The sequence below is a fragment of the Ranitomeya variabilis genome, chromosome 6 (assembly GCF_051348905.1).
Source record: "Ranitomeya variabilis isolate aRanVar5 chromosome 6, aRanVar5.hap1, whole genome shotgun sequence".
Classification (NCBI taxonomy): domain Eukaryota; kingdom Metazoa; phylum Chordata; class Amphibia; order Anura; family Dendrobatidae; genus Ranitomeya; species Ranitomeya variabilis.
Window position 1 is genome coordinate 284,886,351 of NC_135237.1, and position 19,284 is coordinate 284,905,634.

Below are 19,284 nucleotides of genomic sequence, written 5' to 3' on the forward strand. Positions count from 1 at the left end.
GCATTCTTCTCTCGGAAGTTTTCGCCCGCTGAGCGAAATTATGATGTCGGTAATCGGGAGCTCTTGGCTATGAAGTGGGCATTTGAGGAGTGGCGTCACTGGCTTGAGGGTGCTAGACATCAGGTGGTGGTCTTGACTGATCACAAGAATCTGATTTACCTTGAGTCTGCCAGGCGTCTGAATCCTAGACAGGCGCGCTGGTCGCTGTTTTTCTCCCGGTTTAATTTTGTGGTTTCATACTTGCCAGGTTCGAAAAATGTGAAGGCAGATGCCCTTTCTAGGAGTTTTGAGCCTGACTCCTCTGGTGATTCTGAGCCTACGGGTATCCTTAAGGATGGGGTGATTTTGTCTGCTGTCTCCCCAGACTTGCGACGTGCTTTGCAGGAGTTTCAGACTGATAGGCCTGATCGTTGTCCGCCTGGGAGACTGTTTGTTCCAGATGAGTGGACCAGTAGAGTCATCTCGGAGGTTCATTCTTCTGTGTTGGCAGGCCACCCTGGAATCTTTGGTACCAGAGATTTGGTGGCCAGGTCCTTCTGGTGGCCTTCCCTGTCTCGGGATGTGCGTACTTTTGTACAGTCTTGTGATGTTTGTGCTCGGGCCAAGCCTTGCTGTTCTCGGGCTAGTGGATTGTTGTTGTCCTTGCCTATTCCGAAGAGGCCATGGACGCACATCTCTATGGACTTTATCTCGGACCTCCCGGTTTCTCAGAAAATGTCCGTCATTTGGGTGTTGTGTGACCGTTTTTCTAAGATGGTTCATTTGGTACCCTTGCCCAAATTGCCTTCTTCATCGGAGTTGGTTCCTTTGTTTTTTCAGAATGTGGTTCGTTTACATGGTATTCCGGAAAACATCGTTTCTGACAGGGGATCTCAATTTGTGTCTAGGTTCTGGCGAGCGTTCTGTGCCAGGATGGGCATTGATTTATCTTTCTCGTCTGCTTTCCATCCTCAAACTAATGGCCAGACGGAGCGAACTAATCAGACCTTGGAGACTTATTTGAGGTGTTTTGTGTCTGCTGATCAGGATGATTGGGTCGCCTTTTTGCCGTTGGCAGAGTTTGCCCTTAATAATCGGGCCAGTTCTGCCACTCTGGTTTCTCCTTTCTTTTGCAATTCAGGGTTTCACCCTCGTTTTTCATCTGGTCAGGTGGAATCCTCGGATTGCCCTGGAGTGGACACTGTGGTGGATAGACTGCACCGGATTTGGAGTCATGTGGTGGACAATTTGAAGTTGTCTCAGGAGAAGACTCAGCAGTTTGCTAATCGTCATCGTCGTGTGGGTCATCGTCTTCGTGTTGGGGACTTGGTGTGGTTATCTTCTCGTTTTGTCCCTATGAAGGTCTCTTCTCCTAAGTTTAAACCTCGGTTCATAGGTCCGTATAAGATTTTGGAGATTCTTAATCCTGTATCTTTTCGTTTGGACCTACCAGCATCTTTCGCCATTCATAATGTCTTCCATCGGTCGTTGTTGCGGAGGTACGAGGTACCGGTTGTTCCTTCTGTTGAACCTCCTGCTCCTGTGCTGGTGGAGGGTGAATTGGAGTATGTTGTGGAAAAGATTTTGGACTCTCGCGTTTCCAGACGGAGACTTCAATATTTGGTTAAATGGAAGGGATACGGGCAGGAAGATAATTCTTGGGTGACTGCCTCTGATGTTCATGCCTCTGATTTGGTCCGCGCCTTTCATAGGGCGCATCCAGATCGCCCCGGTGGTTCTCATGAGGGTTCGGTGCCCCCTCCTTAAGGGGGGGGTACTGTTGTGAATTCTGTTTTTGGCTCCCTCTGGTGGCTACTGGTGGTACTGGCTTACTTTTGTCTTTTATTTCCAGTGCACCTGTTCCCATCAGGGTTTGGGAGTTTCCTATTTAGTCTGGCTTCTCAGTCATTCTAGTGCTGGCAATCAATGTTATCAGAGCACCTCTGTTGCTTGCTACCTGCTCCAAGTCTGCAATTCAGCTAAGTTGGATCTTTTGTATTTTTTGTGTTTGTTTTGTCCAGCACGCATTTATACACTCTTGCTGCTGGAAGCTCTAGTGATCTGAAATTACTACTCCGGTGTCATGAGTTGATATCGGAGTTAAAGTAATTTCAGGATGGCTGATTAGGGTTTTGAGGTGACCGCGAAGTCCTTTTTTGTATTTTCTGCTATCTAGTCAGAGGGCCTCTCTTTGCTGAACCTATATTCATACTGCGTACGTGTTTTCCTCTTACCTAACCGTTATTATATGTGGGGGGCTACTATCATTTTTGGGGTTTCCCTGGAGGCAAGTCAGGTCTGCGTATTCCTCTACTAGGGGGTAGCTAGATCTCCGGCTGGTGCGAGACGTCTAGGGATAAAAACGTAGGCACGCCCCCCGGCTACTATTATTTGTGTGTTAGGTTCAGCATCGCGGTCATCTGAGATTCCATCTTCCTAGAGCTAGTCCGTTTTTGCCTAAGTCCCTGCCATTGGGAATCATGACAGATCTATCTCCAAAAAACAAATCAGGAATTGGAATTCTAGGCTCTAACATAGGATTCTGAACTACATAATCTTGAATGCTTTGTACCCTCGCAGTGAGGTGATCAACACAAGAGGACAGTGTTGTGAAATTGGATTTTGGGCTCCCCCGGTGGCCACTGGTGGAATTGAACTGGTGTGCATCATCCCCTCTGTTCACCTGTTTCCATCAGGATGTGGGAGTCGCTATTTAACCTTGCTCCTCTGTCACTTCCATGCCGGTCAACATTGTAATCAGAAGCCTTTCTGTGCATGTTCCTGCTGCTAGACAACTCCCAGCTAAGTTGGACTTTAGTCCTCGTTTGTTTTTGCATTTTGTTCCAGTTCACTGCTGTAGTTTCGTTTCTGTGTCTGGAAAGCTCTTGTGATCTGAAATTGCCACTCTGATGTTATGAGTTAATACTAGAGTCTTAAAGTAATTTCAGGATGGTATTTTGATAGGGTTTTCAGCTGACCATGAAAGTGCCCTTTCTGTCTTCCTGCTATCTAGTAAGCGGACCTCAATTTTGCTAAACCTATTTTCATACTACGTTTGTCATTTCATCTAAAATCACCGCCAATATATGTGGGGGCCTCTGTCTGCCTATCGGGGAAACTTCTCTAGAGGTGAGCCAGGACTATATTTTCCTCTGCCAGGATTAGTTAGTCCTCCGGCCGGCGCTGGGCGTCTAGGGATAAAAAACGTAGGCAACGCTACCCGGCTACTGTTAGTTGTGCGGCAGGTTTAGTTCATGGTCAGTTTAGTTTCCATCCTTCCAAGAGCTAGTACTTATGTTTGCTGGGCTATGTTCTCTTGCCATTGAGAACCATAACAGTTTGACCGGCCAAAAAAAAAAAAAAAAGGGGTTAAATTAATTGACAGAGAAAGGAGAGAAAAGAGAAGTCTGCTGAAGATTTTTTTTTTTTTTTTCCCCTTCCCTTCAGTTCTGAGTGTGCTTGTAATTGAATCTCTTGCAAGTCTGCCTATATTGCAGCCTTTCTCTCTCTCTCTCTCCTTCTAATCCTGGAATGGCTCTGTGTTCACCTGTTTAAAATGGATATTCAGAGTTTAGCTGCAGGTTTGAATAATCTCACCACGAAAGTTCAAAATTTACAAGATTTTGTTGTTCATGTTCCTATATCTGAACCTAGAATTCCTTTGCCTGAATTTTTCTCGGGGAATAGATCTTGCTTTCAAAATTTTAAAAATAATTGCAAGTTGTTTTTGTCCCTGAAATCTCGCTCTGCTGGAGATCCTGCTCAGCAGGTCAGGATTGTGATTTCCTTGCTCCGGGGCGACCCTCAGGATTGGGCTTTTGCATTGGCTCCAGGGGATCCTGCGTTGCTCAATGGGGATGCGTTTTTTCTGGCCTTGGGGTTGCTTTATGAGGAACCTCAGTTAGAGCTTCAGGTGGAAAAGGCCTTGATGTCCCTATCTCAGGGGCAAGACGAAGCTGAAATATACTGCCAGAAATTCCGTAAATGGGCTGTGCTTACTCAGTGGAATGAGTGCGCCCTGGCGGCGAATTTCAGAGAGGGTCTCTCTGATGCCATTAAGGATGTTATGGTGGGGTTCCCTGTGCCTGCGGGTCTGAATGAGTCCATGACAATGGCTATCCAGATCGATAGGCGTCTGCGGGAGCGCAAACCTGTGCACCATTTGGCGGTGTCTACTGAGAAGACGCCAGAGAATATGCAATGTGATAGAATTCTGTCCAGAAGTGAACGGCAGAATTTAAGACGAAAAAATGGGTTGTGCTTCTATTGCGGTGATTCAACTCATGTTATATCAGCATGCTCTAAGCGTACTAAGAAGCTTGATAAGTCTGTTTCAATTGGCACTTTACAGTCTAAGTTTATTCTATCTGTGACCCTGATTTGTTCTTTATCATCTATTACCGCGGATGCCTATGTCGACTCTGGCGCCGCTTTGAGTCTTATGGATTGGTCCTTTGCCAAACGCTGTGGGTATGATTTGGAGCCTCTTGAAACTCCTATACCCCTGAAGGGGATTGACTCCACCCCATTGGCTAGTAATAAACCACAATACTGGACACAAGTAACTATGCGGATTAATCCGGATCATCAGGAGATTATTCGCTTTCTTGTGCTGTATAACCTACATGATGTGTTGGTGCTTGGATTGCCATGGTTGCAATCTCATAACCCAGTCCTTGACTGGAAAGCTATGTCTGTGTTAAGCTGGGGATGTAAGGGGAAGCATGGGGACGTACCTGTGGTTTCCATTTCATCATCTATTCCCTCTGAGATTCCTGAATTCTTGACTGAATATCGTGACGTTTTTGAAGAACCTAAGCTTGGTTCATTACCTCCGCACCGGGAGTGCGATTGTGCCATAGATTTGATTCCGGGTAGTAAATACCCTAAGGGTCGTTTATTTAATCTGTCTGTGCCTGAACATGCTGCTATGCGAGAATATATAAAGGAGTCCTTGGAAAAGGGACATATTCGTCCTTCGTCATCTCCCTTAGGAGCCGGTTTTTTCTTTGTGGCTAAGAAAGATGGCTCTTTGAGACCGTGTATTGATTATCGGCTTTTGAATAAAATCACGGTTAAATATCAATATCCGTTGCCACTGCTGACTGATTTGTTTGCTCGCATAAAGGGGGCCAAGTGGTTCTCTAAGATAGATCTCCGTGGGGCGTATAATTTGGTGCGAATTAAGCAGGGGGATGAGTGGAAGACCGCATTTAATACGCCCGAGGGCCACTTTGAGTATTTGGTGATGCCTTTTGGTCTTTCAAATGCCCCTTCAGTCTTTCAGTCCTTTATGCATGACATTTTCCGTGATTATTTGGATAAATTTATGATTGTGTATCTGGATGATATTTTGATTTTTTCGGATGACTGGGACTCTCATGTCCAGCAGGTCAGGAGGGTTTTTCAGGTTTTGCGGTCTAATTCCTTGTGTGTGAAGGGTTCTAAGTGCGTTTTTGGGGTTCAAAAGATTTCCTTTTTGGGATATATTTTTTCCCCCTCTTCCATCGAGATGGATCCTGTCAAGGTTCAGGCTATTTGTGATTGGACGCAACCCTCTTCTCTTAAGAGTCTTCAGAAATTTTTGGGCTTTGCTAACTTTTATCGTCGATTTATTGCTGGTTTTTCTGATGTTGTTAAACCATTGACTGATTTGACTAAGAAGGGTGCTGATGTTGCTGATTGGTCCCCTGCTGCTGTGGAGGCCTTTCGGGAGCTTAAGCGCCGCTTTTCTTCCGCCCCTGTGTTGCGTCAGCCTGATGTTGCTCTTCCTTTTCAGGTTGAGGTCGACGCTTCTGAAATCGGAGCTGGGGCAGTTTTGTCGCAGAGAAGTTCCGATTGTTCCGTGATGAGACCTTGTGCCTTTTTCTCGCGTAAATTTTCGCCCGCCGAGCGGAATTATGATGTTGGGAATCGGGAGCTTTTGGCCATGAAGTGGGCTTTTGAGGAGTGGCGTCATTGGCTTGAGGGGGCTAGACATCAGGTGGTGGTATTGACTGACCACAAAAATCTAATTTATCTTGAGTCCGCCAGACGCCTGAATCCTAGACAGGCGCGCTGGTCGTTGTTTTTCTCTCGGTTTAATTTTGTGGTGTCCTACCTGCCGGGTTCTAAGAATGTTAAGGCGGATGCCCTTTCTAGGAGTTTTGAGCCTGACTCCCCTGGTAACTCTGAACCTACAGGTATCCTTAAGGATGGAGTGATATTGTCTGCCGTTTCTCCAGACCTGCGGTGGGCCTTGCAGGAGTTTCAGGCGGATAGACCTGATCGTTGCCCACCTGGTAGACTGTTTGTTCCTGATGATTGGACCAGTAAAGTCATTTCTGAGGTTCATTCTTCTGCGTTGACAGGTCATCCTGGAATCTTTGGTACCAGGGATTTGGTGGCAAGGTCCTTCTGGTGGCCTTCCCTGTCTCGAGATGTGCGAGGCTTTGTGCAGTCTTGTGACGTTTGTGCTCGGGCCAAGCCTTGTTGTTCTCGGGCTAGTGGATTGTTGTTGCCCTTGCCTATCCCGAAGAGGCCCTGGATGCACATCTCGATGGATTTTATTTTGGATCTTCCTGTTTCTCAGAAGATGTCTGTCATCTGGGTGGTGTGTGACCGTTTCTCTAAGATGGTCCATTTGGTTCCCCTGCCTAAGTTGCCTTCCGTTGAGCCTCCTGCTCCGGTGTTGGTTGAGGGCGAGTTGGAGTACGTTGTGGAAAAAATCTTGGACTCCCGTGTTTCCAGACGGAAACTCCAGTATCTGGTCAAATGGAAGGGATACGGTCAGGAGGATAATTCTTGGGTGACTGCCTCTGATGTTCATGCCTCCGATCTGGTCCGTGCCTTTCATAGGGCTCATCCTGATCGCCCTGGTGGTTCTGGTGAGGGTTCGGTGCCCCCTCCTTGAGGGGGGGGTACTGTTGTGAAATTGGATTTTGGGCTCCCCCGGTGGCCACTGGTGGAATTGAACTGGTGTGCATCATCCCCTCTGTTCACCTGTTTCCATCAGGATGTGGGAGTCGCTATTTAACCTTGCTCCTCTGTCACTTCCATGCCGGTCAACATTGTAATCAGAAGCCTTTCTGTGCATGTTCCTGCTGCTAGACAACTCCCAGCTAAGTTGGACTTTAGTCCTCGTTTGTTTTTGCATTTTGTTCCAGTTCACTGCTGTAGTTTCGTTTCTGTGTCTGGAAAGCTCTTGTGATCTGAAATTGCCACTCTGATGTTATGAGTTAATACTAGAGTCTTAAAGTAATTTCAGGATGGTATTTTGATAGGGTTTTCAGCTGACCATGAAAGTGCCCTTTCTGTCTTCCTGCTATCTAGTAAGCGGACCTCAATTTTGCTAAACCTATTTTCATACTACGTTTGTCATTTCATCTAAAATCACCGCCAATATATGTGGGGGCCTCTGTCTGCCTATCGGGGAAACTTCTCTAGAGGTGAGCCAGGACTATATTTTCCTCTGCCAGGATTAGTTAGTCCTCCGGCCGGCGCTGGGCGTCTAGGGATAAAAAACGTAGGCAACGCTACCCGGCTACTGTTAGTTGTGCGGCAGGTTTAGTTCATGGTCAGTTTAGTTTCCATCCTTCCAAGAGCTAGTACTTATGTTTGCTGGGCTATGTTCTCTTGCCATTGAGAACCATAACAGGACAGACCTTGAATGTCCATATCTACACCTGAGTCCTGAACCACCCAGAGGTTAAGGGGAAAAGAAAGACAAAACACACTGCAGAGAAAAAAAATGGTCTCAGAACTTCTCTTATCCCTCTATTGAGATGCATTAACACTTTGTGGGCCAGCTGTACTGTTATGGACCTGGTGGTTAGGTGCACCTGGAATGACCTGATGGTTAAACTAGAAGACAGGACGAGCTCTGGGAAGTGGGAACTCTGCTGACCGCAAATCCTAATCCTATAACACACACTAGAAATAGCTGTGGAGCGTACCTAACTCTCCCTAGACGCCTCTTCACAGCCTAAGAGCTAACTACCCCTAAAGATAGGAAAATAAGCCTTACCTTGCCTCAGAGAAAATTCCCCAAAGGTAAAGGCAGCCCCCCACATATATTAACTGTGAGTTAAGAGGAAAGTCACAAACACAGGGATGAAACAGGTTTCAGCAAAGGAGGCCAGACTTACTAGATAGACTGAGGATAGGAAAGGGATCTATGCGGTCAGCACAAAAAACTACAAAAAGCCACGCAGAGTGAGCAAAAAGACCCCCGCACCGACTCACGGTGCGGAGGTGCCACTCTGCAACCCAGAGCTTCCAGCTAGCAAGGCAATATCATGTTAGCAAGCTGGACTAGAACTTAGCAAGTACTAAGAAATATATTCAGTACCCAATGAACAACAAATTAACTAGCAGGGACTTAGCTTCTGCTGGAGTAGACAGGTCATCAGAAAGATCCGAGAGAGAGATCTGAACCAGTGCTAATACATTGACAGCTGGCATGGAGTAATGATCTGAGTGGAGTTAAATAGAGAAGCCAACCCAGCCGCAAACGAGGGCAGCTGAGGAAGCAACCTCAGAACCAGCAGTTCCACTCACAGCCACCAGAGGGAGTCCATGGACAGAACTCGCCGAAGTATCATTCATGACCACAGGAGGGAGTTCAAGAACGGAATTCACAACACCGCTCGTCCATAATCATGTTCCATAGATGCAAAGGGCATTCGTCTCCCGAGATCTCCGCGTCCGGCGCCAATTCCCGAAAACGCTCCCACTGAAAACGAGACAACGCATCCGCAATTGAATTCTGGACACCTGGCACATGAACCGCCAAAATACAAGCATTCAGCTCCAAGCACCTGAAAACCAGCTCCCTCACCAACTTAATCACAGGGGGAGACGAGGCTGATAAACTGTTAATCACAGACACGACACTCATATTGTCGCAATGAAAACGAATCCTCCTGTTAGCGAACATTCCCCCCCAAATGGAAACCGCCACGACAATAGGAAACAATTCTAACAAGGCCAGGTTTTTAGTAAGGCCCAACTCCCTCCAATGGTCCGGCCAACGTCCCGCACACCACCGACCCTTGCAATAGGCCCCGTAACCAGCCGCACCACCTGCGTCCGTGTATATCTCGCAGTCAAAATTGGTTAAAACCTCCTGTTGAATCAATGACCGCCCATTGTAGTTGTTCAAAAAATGTTGCCACACTAGCAAATCATCCCTGTGCTCCTTATTCAAATGAATAAAATGGTGAGGCGCCTTCACCCCCGCCGTCACGACCGACAACCTGCGACAAAATATCCTTCCCATGGGTATGATCCTGCACGCGAAATTCAACCTACCCATCAAAGACTGCAACTCTTTCAAAGTCAGCTTCCGCAGCTTCCTAGCTCTATCCACCTCTTGTCCTCCGGCAACCGACACTCCATTCTCTCGGAATCAATTTCCCCAAAGGGGAAACAACCATCCCTTCCGTTGGCGGGTGCAAAAATGGCTCCGACAACCTACCAAGCTCCACTTCTTTTTTGAGCTTAGCATCAACAACCTCGGCATGCAACATTGTCGACCGCAAATTCTTAATCGAGAAAGGAACCTCGTGACCCGGGGAGGAATCCTAAAACCATCTGCAAAACCATGAAAAATAATACCAGCCTTTACTTGAACAGGGTGCCTATTTAGAAAGGGGGCCATCTCTTGAAGCCTCACCGGGCTCTCCCCCTTGACCAGCACCCAATGCTGGCTTTCCTTTCCCCTTCTTGAAACATTTTGAAGCCCCATGGGAGCTTCCGTTACAGTGGGAACACACATGCTTAAACTTACAGGTATTCCCGTATTTACACTGGCCGTCATTCAACTGCCAGCAGGTTCCGGACTTCTCCTTTGATCCCTGTGCACCCTGACTACCACCTCCGTGTCCCGCCTGCTTGTTGCCACCACCTCCAGCCCCGTGAAAGGACTGCCCATACCTAGCTGGGGCCATAACCTTCAACCAAAGCCCTATATCCTTCTGATCCCACCTAATTTCCGGCCTCACCGCCTTCCTCTGCCTAAACTGCTCATCATACCGCAGCCACGTCTGACCGCCATATGTACGATGCACTTCCCCAATCGAGTCTAAATAGCAAAACAATCCCAAGCAATTCTCAGGCGCCTTCTCCCCCTCCACACTTGCCAATATTGCAAATACCTGCAACCGATTCACAAATGTCTGCAGAATTAGCCTCCACCTCCGCTTTTCTTCCTCCTCCTTTTCGCTATCGTCTTTTTTCCTTTATCTAAGTTAAACTTTTCCAAAGGAAGCAGGGAAAAAATTTCCGCGTACTCATCCCGCCAAATCTTCTCTTTTACCTCCTTCTTCAAATGAGCACCCAACGGCCCTTCGAAGCACACATAAACTTCCCTTTTTGCTCTGTCATCTAATTTAACCGTATCGCCTTTCTCTTTCTCTGTCTGCACTGAAACGATACACCTGACGATGCTACCTCCGACACCCGACCAGGACTCAACAACCCACTCCCCGACGGGGGTTCCACCCCCCGCCCTGAAATCCACGCCCTGACTGGCGACGTAGCGACCCCAGTTGCCCTCCCGCCATCTAGTCTCCGCAAAATTTGCGACACACCTTGCAATAAATCCTGCAGGCCTGGCACCTCCGCCACAATGGGCCCACCCCTCTGCCGGTCCTCACTCTCTACCACCCGGCCCCCCCTTGCCTCCTGCAACCCGGCCCCGGTGGGCAACAAACAAGACATAGAAGCATACTCACACCGCTGCGCGGGTGCTGTGTCCCCGCCAGCCGAACCTCCAGATCCCAGTCGCTCCGTCCCTCCGTGATGATCGCTGCCGGACACCGATACCTCCTCGTTATGTTGCCGCCCCAGGCCCGCTCCCCTGGCCTCCTCATCACCAGGGGAGACCTGAGCGTGTTGGGACCGCTGCACCGCTAGCCCTCTCTGCTCCAGGCCCGCGCCCCTGGCCTCCTCGTCACCAAGGGGGACCCGAGCGTGCTGCAGCTGCTGGAACGACCCACTACTCAGTCCGCGGCCATTACCCCAGCTACCTCGCTGCTCGATGGGTTCCTGGAACGGGCTGAGCTTCGCTCAGGAGATCTCACCGGTGACCTCGACCGATCCTGATGCGCAGACCCGGATGGACCAGCCCGGTCGTAAACCCTTCCTCGCTGTCCGGCGGGCAGCTCGACACTGCTGCCTGGCTCTCTCTCCTCATTACGCTGTACCCTGGATGCAGGCAGCAGGAGGGCTCCCAGCTGCTGCCTGCCTGCTGCTTGTGCGCTTCTGGCGGTGATCCCAGCAGGCCCCCTGGAAGGAGCTGCGCTGGGGGAGCCTGCCGCCGATGGAGGGTCCCCATTCCTTACTGCTGCCGCTGCCCGTCCCTGCTGCATTCCTCTTCTTCCTGCTGCTGAGAGCCCCCTGGGTGCCGGGGACCGGCTGGAATCCGGGGGAGCGCCGGCTGCGCGCCGCCTGGATCGTACAGGCCGCACTTCCGGTCCGGCGCTCGCAGCAGCAGCAGCGGTGTCCTGGGCCTGACGCTGGGCGCATGCAGGCTGGGTAGGTGGATTCCAGCTGGAGCGGGAGTGGCGGGAGGGGGCAGCGCCGCTGGACTCACCGCCCGCAGGGTCCCTGGAGGGGCTCCGGAGCCTGCGCCTGCCACGCGCCACCACTTCGGGGGAAAGTCTTTCTGGGGGCCTGGTCCTCGTGCCCCATGCACTCACTCCAGATCCCTCTGCAGCTCCTAGGATCGAGGACAGCTGGGCCTCAAGCCAACCTCCCCTCCTGGACCGAGCCACCTCCTGCAACCAGGACATCAGAGATTCGGCAGACTCCATCAGGAACGTCTGTCTCAGCCTGGAATATGGGATGGAATGGCGGTTTTCCCGCACTTTTCCTCCCAACTCCCCCTTCCTTATGGCTCCTCCTCCACTGCAATCCTCCTATCCCGACCCATGCATTATTCAAAAAGACCACCCAGCCAAAAGCAGTCATGGGGGGCCTCCGTCTAGCTGTGCCCTACTCCTGCCCCCGTCTTTATTGTTAGTCTTGACCAGTTCTTTATGACTTTTGCCATTTTTACTCCAATCCTGACTAGCTTCATAGGAAGGGTGGAACTTGGTACAGGGAAATTATTCAAAGGTGTAACTTGTGTAAAAAATGTTCTCTAGTTTCTAAGCTGCAATAACATTTCTTGCGAGACACACACTAGTTGTCTGCTATGTCTAATTCACTAAGTACATTAAGCATACCTTACTCCAGAGACAGCGCTCATTAAAACTAGCATGCACAATGCCAGTCTGAGTGAATTAGGCATCAAAAAAAAAAAGAAAGCTTTAATGTAGACCAAAGAAATGTAGAAACCTATTCAGAATAAGACGCAAATACTAAAACCACTACCAAAGAGCAAATTTCTCCAAAACAGTGGAGAAATAGCAATGATGAATCGGGGCCCAAATATTTAGTGAAAGTTAATGGTGAGTAGTGTTGAGCGATACCTTCCGATACTTGAAAGTATCGGTATCGGATAGTATCGGCCGATACCCAAAAAATATCGGATATCGCCGATACCGATACCCGATACCAATACAAGTCAATGGGACTCAAGTATTGGAAGGTATCCTGGATGGTTCCCAGGGTCTGAAGGAGAGGAAACTCTCCTTCAGGCCCTGGGATCCATATTCATGTAAAAAATAAAGAATTAAAATAAAAAATATGGATATACTCACCCGTCCGGGGGCCCCTGGACCTTACCGATTGTAACCGGCAGCCTCCGTTCCTAAGAATGAGCAGTTTAAGACCTTCGATGACGTCGCGGCTTGTGTTTGGTCGCGTGCCGCTCATGTGACCGCTCACGCGACCAATCACAGGCCGTGACGTCATCGCAGGCCCTAAACTCCTCAGGAGTTTAGGACCTGCGATGACGTCGCGGCCTGTGATTGGTCACGTGAGCGGTCACATGAGCGGCACACGACCAATCAGAAGCCGCGACGTCATCAAAGGCCCTTCACGCGCTCATTCTTAGGAACGGAGGCTGACGGTTACAGCGGTAAGGTCCAGGGGACGCTGGAGAGGTGAGTATATCCATATTTTTTATTTTAATTCTTTATTTTTTACATGAATATGGATCCGATTCCAATTTCCGATATCACAAAAGTATCGGAACTCGGTATCGGAATTCCGATACTTGCGGTATCGGAATGCTCAACACTAATGGTGAGAGATTCAATGCTAGCTGCAGATAAGAGATGGTAATGACAACAAGTTCCTACTTACAGTACTACCCTTAAAAGTACCTTTGGTAGGTATAAAGTCTAGGTTCTAACATTAAGCATTTCAGAGCTTCCAATGACCAATACCTTTATGCTGCAGTGAAGTATAGCGTGTTACCAGGTCATCCAATCAGATTTTTGAGTACACTAAGGGTACCGTCTCACAGTGGCACTTTGGTCGCTACGACGGCACGATCCGTGACGTTCCAGCGATATACATACGATCTCGCTGTGTCTGACACGCTACTGCGATCAGGGACCCCGCTGAGAATCGTACATCGTAGCAGATCGTTTGAAACTTTATTTCGTCGCTGGATCACCCGCTGTCATCGCTGGATCGGTGTGTTTGACACCGATCCAGCGATGTGTTCGCTTGTAACCAGGGTAAACATCGGGTTACTAAGCGCAGGGCCGCGCTTAGTAACCCGATGTTTACCCTGGTTACCATTGTAAATGTAAAAAAACCAAAAACACTACATACTCACATTCCGGTGACTGTCACGTCCCTCGCCGTCAGCTTCCCGCACTGACTGTGAGCGCAGGCCGTAAAGTAAAAGCAGAGAACAGCGGTGACGTCACCGCTGTGCTTTACGGCCGGCACTGACACAGTCAGTGCGGGAAGCTGACGGCAAGGGACGTGACAGTCACCCGAATGTGAGTATGTAGTGTTTTTGGTTTTACAACGACTTACCAACGATCACGGCCAGGTCGTATCGCTGGTCGTGATCGTTGGTAAATCGTTTAGTGTAACGGTACCCTAAGGCTTGCAGGGCAGAGATTAAGGTCATATAAATTGTGTAGCTTTGAGGCATTTTGTTGACTTTAGTGTTTGAGATACAAAGGTGGTTGTCAGGAGGTGTCAAGTCCCTCTGGAAGACCTAGAATTAGAAATGGTGCAGCTTTGAGGCATTTTTGTTGACTTTAGTGTTTGACATGTAAAGATGGTTGTCACAAGGGTGTCATATTCCCCTTGTAGAGGTTTATACTCACTCAGCTGCTCTTGAGGTAGGCACAGGAGGTGGTTTTCATGCTAAGTCCAGGCAAGTTTATTTAACTTCATAAACCGCTCCAGGTGGCAAAGCAAAACAGAGCCTTTTCTGGCACAAAGTGAAAACAAAGTGAAAACAAATAGTCCATATGGTATTGCGGGTGTGCCCGCTCAGGTCAGTGCTTTAGCAACACACACTGGAGATCTCCACACCTCCAGCCACTGACTCCAAATGAGAGACTCGGCCTCCATTTTATCTGAAACACACCCCTGGGGGTTGGGATATGTGAGCAGTCATTCCCTCCCATCTCTTATGACTGCTCGTAAAGCCTGGCCCTGTAATGGCCAAATAACTCTCTCAGCACTATATGCACTGGAGCATGCTTCCGATCTCACATCATTGCAGCTAATAGCTGACACTTATCTCCCCTTAAGGACTCATCCGGCGACCATCTTACACCCTGGAAGACCAGAAATTTGGCAGTCATATCAGGTAATGAATTGCAGGTCTTCTTTAGAGATGGTGTGATTTATGTCCCAGATTAAATGGATTTAGTTTCTTCTGGTGCTGAAGGTTAACGACAGTGAGGAGTGAGCGTGCTCGTCACTACTCGTTACCCACTTGAGCATCAGTGTGCTTGTGCTGCTCTTTACCTGGCGAGAATTGTTTTAAAAGTTCGAGAGGAAGCTCGAGTCCAAGCCCCACATGTTTGACGCTTTTTAGACAGCCAATAAACATGGGAGGATTGCCTCCCAGTCACTGTAATGCATTAGCCATCTGTACAGTACAAATCATTCACTTTTAGGGTAAGTTCACACAGGGCATTTTTGCTGCTTTTTTTTGGCAGCAAAACCTGATCTTCTTGGCAGGAAAAAAGCTGCATCAAAAACACAGGTTTAGGTGCATTTTTGGTGCGTTTTTTGTTGCATATTTGGTGCATTTTTGGTGCATTTTTTTCTCTTTGTCCATGCTAATGTCCTTGGATTTTCAGCAGCAAATAATGATACCTGCGTTTTTGCTGCTTTTTTTTCAACACCCATTCAAGTCAATGGGTGAAAAAATGCAGCAAAAACGCTGAAAGAAGCGACATGCTTTATGTCCAAAAAATGCAGCAAAGCACAAAATACAGATCAAACAAAAAAACAATGTGTGTGCATGAGATTTCTGAAATCTCATAGGCTTTGCTGGTATTGTAAAAAGCAGCTGAAAATTAGCATAAAAAAGCAGCAAAAAAATGCAGCAAAAACTTCCTTTGTGAACTTACCCTTAGGTTAGAGTCCTCCTCAGGTTGCAGAGTCCCAGTTTCAGACATGTTCAAACACTGAATGACAAAGTTCAAGTTCATTTTTTACAAAACAACTTAACTTCATACTTTCAGTTCAGTCACGTGCATTGCACAATAAACTTTAATAATCCTAGATTTTTCTCCTCCGTGCTGTTCCTTTCTCTCCTGCAATTATTATTCCCGTACTATACCCTCTGGTACCGCAGCATCCCTGCCCATTTTCCCCTTGAAATCAAGGATGGCGCTATCCAGCCTTTTCCAGACTGTAGGTCTTGGACATTTTGGGATTTCTCGCTGAACCTAGTTGCTATTCCTTTCTTGTTGCACTTTTTCCTTCGTGTCCATATAATTTCGGGCCCCAGAGCCCTGGACTACTGGACTTCTCTTGCACTTGTTACCTCAGCATCTTCACTTCCCTTGTCCCATGCTCTAACTCAGTGATTTTCAACCAGTGTTCCGCGGCACACTAGTGTGCCGGGACACATGGTCGGGTGTGCCGTGGGGAAAGTTCCCCAAACTATGCTTTAACCCTTTCTACCCTTTCAATTTGCGCTGCCTGGCACAAGCATCTCAGTCAGTGCAGGGCCAGGCACACATAGGGGTTAAGGACACAGCCAGCCAGCGTGACATTGTGGGCGGAGAGTTCTCCTGCTCTACTCTCCTGGCTGCAAGCAGTGCTGAACTTATCAGGCACAGGCAGATTCCCGGAGCTGCTACCGGCACCTGAGTGAGTGCCATGCTATCATTATCGTTGTATGTTCTGACAGTCTACTCTGGGTGACCTGGGGCGGCCATGGGCTGGGCGGCTGCAGCTGACATATATATACTACAGCAGCCGCCCAGCCCAGGCCCCCAGCACAGCCTGTATAGATACAGTGTATATAATATATATACAGGACAGGTGCTGGGGGCCTGGGCTGGGCGGCTGTTGAAGTATATACACTGCACAATACCTCTCCTCCTGTATATATACACTGCACAGTACCACTCCTCCTGTATATATACACAGCACAGTACCACTCCTCCTGTCCTGTATATGTACACTGCACAGTAATACTCCTCCTGTCCTGTATATATACACTGCACAGTACCACTCTTCCTGTCCTGTATATACACTGCACAGTACCACTTCTGTCCTGTATATATACACGGCACAGTACCACTCCTCCTGTCCTGTATATATACACTGCACAGTACCACTCCTCCTGTCCTGTATATATACACTGCACAGCACCACTCCTCCTGTCCTGTATATATACACTGCACAGTACCACTCCTCCTGTCCTGTATATATACACTGCACAGTACCACTTCACCTGTCCTGTATATATACACTGCACAGTACCACTCCTCCTGTATATATACACTGCACAGTACCACTCCTCCTGTCCTGTATATATACACTGCACAGTACCTCTCCTCCTGTCCTGTATATATACACTGCACAGTACCTCTCCCCTGTATATATACACTGCACAGTACCACTCCTCCTGTATATATACACTGCACAGTACCTCTCCTCCTGTATATATACACTGCACAGTACCACTCCTCCTGTATATATACACTGCACAGTACCTCTCCTCCTGTATATATACACTGCACAGTACCACTCCTCCTGTCCTGTATATATACACTGCACAGTACCTCTCCTCCTGTCCTGTATATATACACTGCACAGTACCTCTCCCCTGTATATATACACTGCACAGTACCACTCCTCCTGTATATATACACTGCACAGTACCTCTCCTCCTGTATATATACACTGCACAGTACCTCTCCTCCTGTATATATACACTGCACAGTACCACTCCTCCTGTCCTGTATATATACACTGCACAGTACCTCTCCTCCTGTCCTGTATATATACACTGCACAGTACCTCTCCCCTGTATATATACACTGCACAGTACCTCTCCTCCTGTCCTGTATATATACACTGCACAGTACCTCTCCCCTGTATATATACACTGCACAGTACCACTCCTCCTGTATATATACACTGCACAGTACCTCTCCTCCTGTATATATACACCGCACAGTACCTCTCCCCTGTATATATACCACACAGTACCTCTCCTCCTGTATATATACACTGCACAGCACCTCTCCCCTGTATATATACACAGCACAGTACCTCTCCCCTGTATATATACACCGCACAGTACCTCTCCTCTGTATATATACACTGCACAGTACCACTCCAAGGAGTTCCCCATTCTGGCCAACAAAGCTATTTTGACATTGCTCCCATTTTCGACCACATATCTATGTGAGCTGGGCTTCTCAAGCTTGACTGTGATAAAAACTAAAAACAGGGAGAGACTGAGAACTGTTGAGGAAGAGCTTTGTGTGTGTCTTTCCACCATTCCTGCCAGGATATCCCTTTTGTGTTTATCGAAACAGGCCCAGGTTTCACACTGAGTGAGTATAAATACATTTAGAATCTATATTATTAACTATATGTAGAATATGTACTGTTTTAGTGTCATTTTGTGCCATTTTGGTTGGTGGTGTGCCCCGGGATTTTTTAAGTATAAAAAGTGTGCCGCGGCTCAAAAAAGGTTGAAAATCACTGCTCTAACTGACTGAAACCAGGAAGTGTCTCAACTTTCACTACTCTCACCCCTTCCCAACTGGAGAGGCCCCTCTCAACTCAGAAATCCCCTATCTTTTTAACCAGTTCTTATCCTAACCTTATCTTGTCTTCTAATCTACAGTGCCCACACTGTACTAAATGGTATATTACCCCCTTACCATTACTAAAGGTTACTCTAACATTGTATCTCCACTTTCCCTAGTCCTTAAAGATACATAACTTACACAGTACACAAACATCATAACATTGTTTAGCATATTACTACACAATAAAACAGTACCACATAACACACCATTTTGCACATAAATGTACCCGCTTTATTAGGAAGGAATGTGAAGGGATGCAGGGCATAATTTCGCCCCCCAACACACCCCTTACAATTGGGTGGCCGTATTTCGTCATCGGGTCTATATAAGACCTGTGATGCTTTGTTCAGCACACTGTAACCCAGAAAGATGCAGAACAGGGAGAGACACTGCTGTAAGAGGTACAGAATTGTAGCTGCGTATAGGCAGGGATTCAACCACATTTATATTTCTTTTAACTACAATAGTCCTTCTTAGGGTTAATGATAATCAATAGTAATAATGCTGTTAGAAGCACTTAGCGAGAGATTGTGCTGTAGAGATTGTGTAGGACAGGATAGGGTGAATTGCATGTCCTTTATGCTGCAACTCATACCAGAAGCCCTTCTCAAAGCTAATAATATTATTTTTGCTCTTAATCCTGCAAATTGTTCTGAGCAGGGAAATATTATTCACCATTTTCACTGTGGCAGTTGTGCATCAAAAGCATGCAGCCAGGCTTGGTTGGATCTCAATAGCATTGCTAAATTGATATTGTAGTATAACAAGTCCATGTGAGGTGGGCAAATTTTCCTGTGCTAGTATTCCTGACACTTTTATTCAGCAGACAAATATTATATGCCATTTATACTGCACCAGATCTGCATCAAAATAAAAAAGCCAGAGTTGTTTTATTGGATTTAGAATCACTATATTGCTCCGGCACTGTGACAAGTCCATGTGAGGTGGGACAATTTGTGTGTTCTAGTATTCCTTCCAATTTTTATCAGCAAACAAATATTATATGTAGTGATGAGCGAGCAGACTCATCGCTACACGTTACTCGCTCGAGCATCAGTATGCTCAGGATGCTGGTTAGTTACATAGTTACATAGTTACATAGTTATTAAGGTTG